Genomic DNA, 7016 nt, shown 5'->3' with positions numbered 1-7016 from the left:
AATCATGAGCAGCGTGCGCAGACGCGTAGTAGGCTGTGCGACGTCGCCGCGTTTGCGATGTGGTAGAACTTTTCTCCGTTAATTTACGTGAGTAAATCGTATATTTTAGTTAAGCTAGGTATGTAGTAGCAATAACAGATCAAATGATCAAATATCAAATTTTATTCGGGCTCGAAATTACTAATAACAAAATTTCATTATATTTTCATTTTATTAACACGTCTGCAAACCACTTTAATAAACAACAAGCGTGGTGTCAATTCATACCCTTTGTTCACCCGATACTGCTGTCAATACAAATCTAGACTAATAAATAAAATTGGAGTGTCTCTTTGTAATATTGAAATAACCGACTTTTTACTACATGCATTATGAATATACATATGAAAAACGTACCGGTAAACTATGGCAACTTTACCGGGCCCTTGGCAACTTTACCATACTATAGGTATTCGGTATAAACTCATTTATCTAAAAATCTACCCACTAGAATTCTGTTTTGTAATAGTAGTATTTTTTAGACATTAAAAGGAAATATTTACTATATTTTGCGTAGACGCAACACTGCTATGATGCCAGTAATGGCCGTCACAGTGTAGTGCGTGAAAATGTGCTAAAAGTTAGTAGTTCCTAAATTGTGCTCACAGAGCCTTAACTATTTGTCACAGGTGAGTGAAATTTTGATCTTCTATGTATAACATAGTTGGGATTACTGTTGTAATGTCAGCAATTGCTTTTTCTTTAATTTATTGATAAATAATCGCTTCGGTAATGTTGACACAGGTTAGGTAAAGTTGCCACGGCCTGCTTTGTGGCAACTTTACCGACAGTTAGGGTTGGCAATAAATGTTTTTTTCTTGTTTGTGTATATGTAACCATTTTCGAGTACCTAAATTTCACAGCATAATAGTGAATATCCTGGATGATAAGTTATAATGTATTTAATAATACCTTTTGTTTTAGAGCCAAATTGGCTCCCATGAAACAAAACTGCAAAAAACTCGGAGCTAGACACTATAAAAATTATACGGAAGTGATGTTAAAATTAGCTATGGAGATAGTGAAGTCATAAAATTAAAAAGTCAAGGATTAAACATTATTTTGTAGCCCTTTTTTACAATTTTAAACATATATACTTAAAATTTTAGAACTTAATTTAGTTTAAAAAGGAATAATATTTATGTTAGAAATTTGTGCGTTTTTTTTACTTTAGGTTTAAGGTTTATTATTATTATTTTTTAATATACATGTCACAAAAAAAATCCTCCTTTTTTGACAACCCCGAGCGTAACAAATTATTTGTATGTAAATTACGATGAAACCCGTGGCAACTTTACCTACTGTCTGTGTAGCCGTTATCTTTATAGATTTCCTCATATTGTTTGTATTATAATACGAAGTAGTCCTAGATGAAGCCCTCTGTACCTCAACAACTCTTTAATATGCAATACACGATGAATACGGCGCGTAGGTAAAGTTGCCAAAAATTTGGTATCTTTACCCATGTTGTTTTTTCTTTACTACGGCTAAAGTAAGCGTTTGTATATAATGACGATTACGGTAAAGTGAGCCAGATAGACTACAATTCTAAATATATAGTTTTGGTTTCTATGTGTTGAAGTTCTATTTGTAAACGCAAACTATTATGTCATTTGAGTTTGATGTTTCTGTACAAACGTCACTTTATAATGTTGTCTCCTTCTTCTGTGTTCTGCCGGCAACTAGTAAATACTTATATTTACTTTTATCGTATTAAATCCCTGGTCATCCTATATAGTCGTTTGTTTTCTGCCCACAACTCATCAGGTTATGGGCCCAGGGATATTGTTAATGAATAATATCAATATATTTTCACGTAATTCGCGTTCTGTGACCGGCTCATTGAGATACGAAAATATCTCACTGAAGACGAAAACATGGCCGCCTCGTCGGGCTCAAATTTTGTTTCTATTGAGAAACTTAAAGGCATCGAGAACTATAGCTCGTGGAAATTCATGATGCGAATGATTTTGGTACACGAAGAGTTATGGGACTATGTTGAATCGGACGATGGCAAGGATAACAAGAAAGCACTTAAAGCCCTGGCAAAAATTGCATTGAATGTACAGCCAACAGCGATACCACACATTAGAAACGCGAATACTGCACACGAAGCGTGGACAAATTTGCAGAAAGCATACGAGGACAGGGGTTTATGCCGGAGACTTGGTCTACTACGAACGTTGTTCGCGACCAAACTGTCTGACAGCGAGAACATGGAAGCATACTTGAACAGAATCACTGAAATGGCACAACAGCTAAGCGAGATAGGGTCGCCTCTGGAAGACGACTTCATAGCAGTCATCATGTTGAGTGGTCTCACTGCGGACTATGACCCATTGATTATGGCAATGGAAAATTCAAATTTAAAATTGTCAAGCGAGATAGTCAAAGGGAAATTATTGCAGGAAAATATCAGAAGAGATGACAAGACTGAGAGCGCTCCAGCTGTAGTTGCACGCAAGCGGCCTCCTAGTTGTTTCAAGTGCAGGAAGACGGGACATTTTATTAAGGATTGTCCAAAGAATGTGAACAAGAAGAATCCTAAAACAAATACAGATAATTCTAAAGCATTACTTACCGCACTTTCAGCAAACATCAGTAGTACATCATGGTACATAGATAGTGGTGCAACAGGCCATATGTGTCATGACAGATCAGTCATGAGTGATTTTGTGAGTGATAAAACATTGGAAGTGAAAGTAGCAAATGGTGATAAGTTATTAACTGCTGGACAAGGGACAGTTCATGTACAAATGAAAAATGGTAATGTAAAGACAATATCTAATGTTTATTTTGTACCAAACTTAACAGCAAACTTGTTGTCAGTTAGTGAAATGGTTAGGAAAGGTTTTAAAGTGGTGTTTAGTTCTAGCATTTGTCAAATATATGACGGTGAGGTAGTTGTGGCCTCTGCTACACTTTGTGATGGTGTATATCAGCTAGATATTGTTGAATCCACTCCCATACGATGCAGCTTAGTAGAAAAGTCTACTGAAACAAAGTCAGGTGTTACTTCAAGTAGTGATGTTACTAATACTACTGAAAAGGCTTTAGTGACACAGCAATGTAGCATGGCTTCACAGGAAGTCTGGCATCGTCGTCTGGGGCACCTTAACCATAGAAGCATGCAGCTTTTGAATAAAGGTATGGCTACTGGTATTACTTATTCTAATAATAGTAATTTTGAGAAATGTGTTGCATGTGTGATGGGAAAACAAACAAGGTTACCTTTCCCTAAGAAAAGTTTCAACAGAGCCACTGATATATTAGAATTAGTTCACACAGACTTATGTGGACCTATGCCTTGTTCATCTTTTAGCGGATCCAGATATATTTTAACTTTCATAGATGACTTCAGTAGGAAAACTTTTGTTTATTTTTTGAGAAGAAAAGATGAGGTTTTTAATAAATTTAAAGAATGGAAATGTTTAGTTGAAAAGCAAACAGATAAAAAACTAAAAGCAATACGTAGTGACAATGGAGGTGAATATATTAATTTAATTTTTCAGAATTATTTGAAGGCGAATGGTATCAGTCATCAAACAACTATACCCTTCTCCCCGCAGCAGAATGGCATTGCAGAGCGGGCTAATAGGAGCATACTCGAGAAAGCTCGCTGCATGTTACAAGATGCTGGCCTCGAAAAGAGATATTGGGCTGAAGCTGTTAACACGGCCGTCTATCTCAAAAATCGTTCACCAACCATCGCAGTCAAGGGATGTACACCTGAAGAGAAGTGGACAAATAAAAAGGTATCACTCTCAAATTTACGTATATTTGGTTGTATTGCATATTCTCAAAAACATAATCGTACAAAGTTGGATCCAAAGGCAGAGAAATTAATATTTGTGGGCTACTGTGAAGAGAGCAAGGGCTATAGATTAATAAACCCTGATAATCCAACAGCGTGTATAAAAGCAAGAGATGTAACATTCTTTGAAAATAAGTTTATGAATGTGTCAAATGATGATAAATTGCTTAATCAATCCATCATTGAACTATCACCACTAACAGAAGAGGAACAGAGAATTAGTACGATTACATTAAATGATTCTGAGAGTGATGATGAGAGCTTTACATCAAATGCTGCTGCGGATGAATCTTACGTTCCAGATGAGGAAGAAGAAAGCACATCTTCTAGTACACAGACAGACGAGGATGATGATTCCATGCTGTCGGCTCTCCATATCGCTGGCATGAACGGAGTCGCAAGCGAGCCGCTGACTGTGAAAGAAGCCCTATCTGGTCCGGAAGCTGAGAATTGGAGACAAGCAATGGAAAATGAGTATAAATCTTTTATTACTAATAATTGCTGGACTGTTACTGACCGCTTAGAAGGACAGCGGCCAATAAAATGTAAATGGGTATTCAAGAAGAAATATGGAGTTAATGGTGAGCTCTTAAAATACAAAGCAAGATTAGTAGCAAAAGGGTACACCCAGCAACGTGGCATTGACTATGAGGAGACGTTTTCACCTGTTGTGAGATACTCCAGTCTGCGCACATTGCTTGCTATTGCAGTTCAATACAATATGGACATTGATCATCTCGATGTGAAGACAGCTTTTTTGAATGGCGATCTCAAGGAAGTCGTTTACATGGAGCAGCCTGAAGGCTTTGTTCTTAGTGGAAAAGAGAATAAGATATACAGACTTAATAAGGCAATTTACGGTCTGAAACAAGCGTCTAAGGCTTGGTATGAAAAGATCAATAAAGTCCTATGTGAAACTTGTAAACTTATGAAATCTACTTCAGAGCCATGTGTTTATTATAAACGAATACAGAGTGAATTTATAATAATAGCTCTTTATGTCGATGACATTATACTTTTCTCTACTCCAAATTCGCAAGAGCGAACTCTAGTTAAAGAAAAACTTAAAAAGGAATTTGAAATTACAGACTTGGGACCAGCAAGTCATATTTTGGGGATGAGACTGACAAAAACTCAATCCAGTATAACTCTTGATCAAATAAATTATATAGAAAGAGTTCTTCAAAAGTATAAGATGGAAGATAGTAAACCTACATCTACTCCCATGGAAACAGGAATTAAGCTAACGAAGGCTGAGAAGCTTACTGGTAACAGTAAATACGACTATCGAGGTCTAATAGGATCCCTAATGTATATTGCAGTTGGCACAAGACCTGATATATCGCACGCCGTAAGTTATTTGAGTCAATATAACAACTGTTTTACGGAAGTTCACTGGAAATCTGCTAAAAGAATTCTTCGTTACCTAAAAGGTACAAAGGACTTACGATTAACTTTTGGTAAAGGTGATCTAACCATCACTGCTTATGCTGATGCTGATTGGGGACGTAGCGATGACAGACGCTCCTACACAGGATATTTGTTCAAGGTAGGTAATTCTATAGTATCGTGGGAGAGTAGGAAACAACGCACTGTAGCTCTATCGAGCACAGAGGCTGAATACATGTGTCTCTCTGATAGCTGTAAAGAGGCTTTATTTCTCTGTAAATTTTTGGAAGAATTGTTCCAAAAACCTTTTAAAGTCACAATCTTTAATGACAATCAGTCAGCACAGAAATTGTGTATGAATTCAATGTTTCATGCTAGAACTAAACACATTGATATCAGACATCATTTTATTAGAGAACATGTTTCTAAAAGTTCTATTGATGTTAAATATTTGTGTACGAAAGAAATGTTAGCAGACATACTGACAAAACCTTTGTCAAGTGGATCACATGTCAAGTTTGTAACAGAGTTGAATTTAGTGTAAAGTTGAAATTATTTTAAGTTATAAACTTTTTTGTTATAAGATTTTGTTAAGGAATATAATATGGTCTGTAAGAAGTTTACCTTTATTTTTCTGTATGCATATAATGTTTGATTTTTTGTGTTCCATTGTTAAACATAATAGTATTGGTTTAAGGGCGAGTGTTGAAGTTCTATTTGTAAACGCAAACTATTATGTCATTTGAGTTTGATGTTTCTGTACAAACGTCACTTTATAATGTTGTCTCTTTCTTCTGTGTTCTGCCGGCAACTAGTAAATACTTATATTTACTTTTATCGTATTAAATCCCTGGTCATCCTATATAATCGTTTGTTTTCTGCCCATAACTCATCACTATGCGTCTTATGGTTAAAAATATATTTCGATTTTTGTTCCAAAATATGGTAAAGTTGCCATGTTTTACGGTACACCCAATTCACTTTTTACCATTTTTGTCTGTCTGTCAATCTGTTTGTTCCGGCTAATCTCTGAAATGGCCGGACCGATTTTGATGGGAGTTGTATTGGCAGGTAGCTCTGATGTACTAAGGAGTAACTTAGAGCTATTTTTACTTAAGAAAAACCCAAATTCTGTCAGTAGTCATTATTCTATGCGGACGAAGTCGCGGTCAACAGCTAGTTAACACATAAAATTTAAGCTCCAAATATTTTTCAAAAGCAATTCTGTTAATTGGTGAATTGGAAACACAGTACAATGTGTAACGAAAGCTAGCTAATTGAATTTGACTGAATAGTCCAATACACACGATGATAAAATTGAAATTCAGGTACCTATACATTTTATAATGAACTTGTGTGTAAAAATGCTTTAATCCTTTATTGTTTTCGTCAATATTTCAGCAATTAGTTATTATATAGACCGTTTCCACTGATACTAAGCTATGTAACGGTGCGAGTAAGATGTGCTTTAAAGATGCGCCGCCGCAAAGTAGCTGCTGTAGGTACTCTTTTCTACACATAGCAATACAACTCGCGACCATCTATAGCACACATCCATAGCACGCATCCATAGCACGCATCCATAGCACGCAGCAATAGCACGCATCCTTAGTACGCATCCTTCCATATAAAACAGAAACATAGCGGCTACCTAGACACTGTGAAACAGGCACAAGTCGGTTAAAAGTTCCAGCTATTATATTTTAGGCTTCATTATGTAGTTGTAGTGGCACGAGTATGTAAATTTTAATGCCTAGCTTACGTTGTTTACTAG

The sequence above is a fragment of the Spodoptera frugiperda genome, chromosome 29, assembly GCF_023101765.2.
Source record: "Spodoptera frugiperda isolate SF20-4 chromosome 29, AGI-APGP_CSIRO_Sfru_2.0, whole genome shotgun sequence".
In the NCBI taxonomy this organism is placed as follows: Eukaryota; Metazoa; Arthropoda; class Insecta; order Lepidoptera; family Noctuidae; genus Spodoptera; species Spodoptera frugiperda.
The sequence above is the reverse complement of the archived record's forward strand: the minus strand, read 5'-3'. Positions refer to the sequence as shown.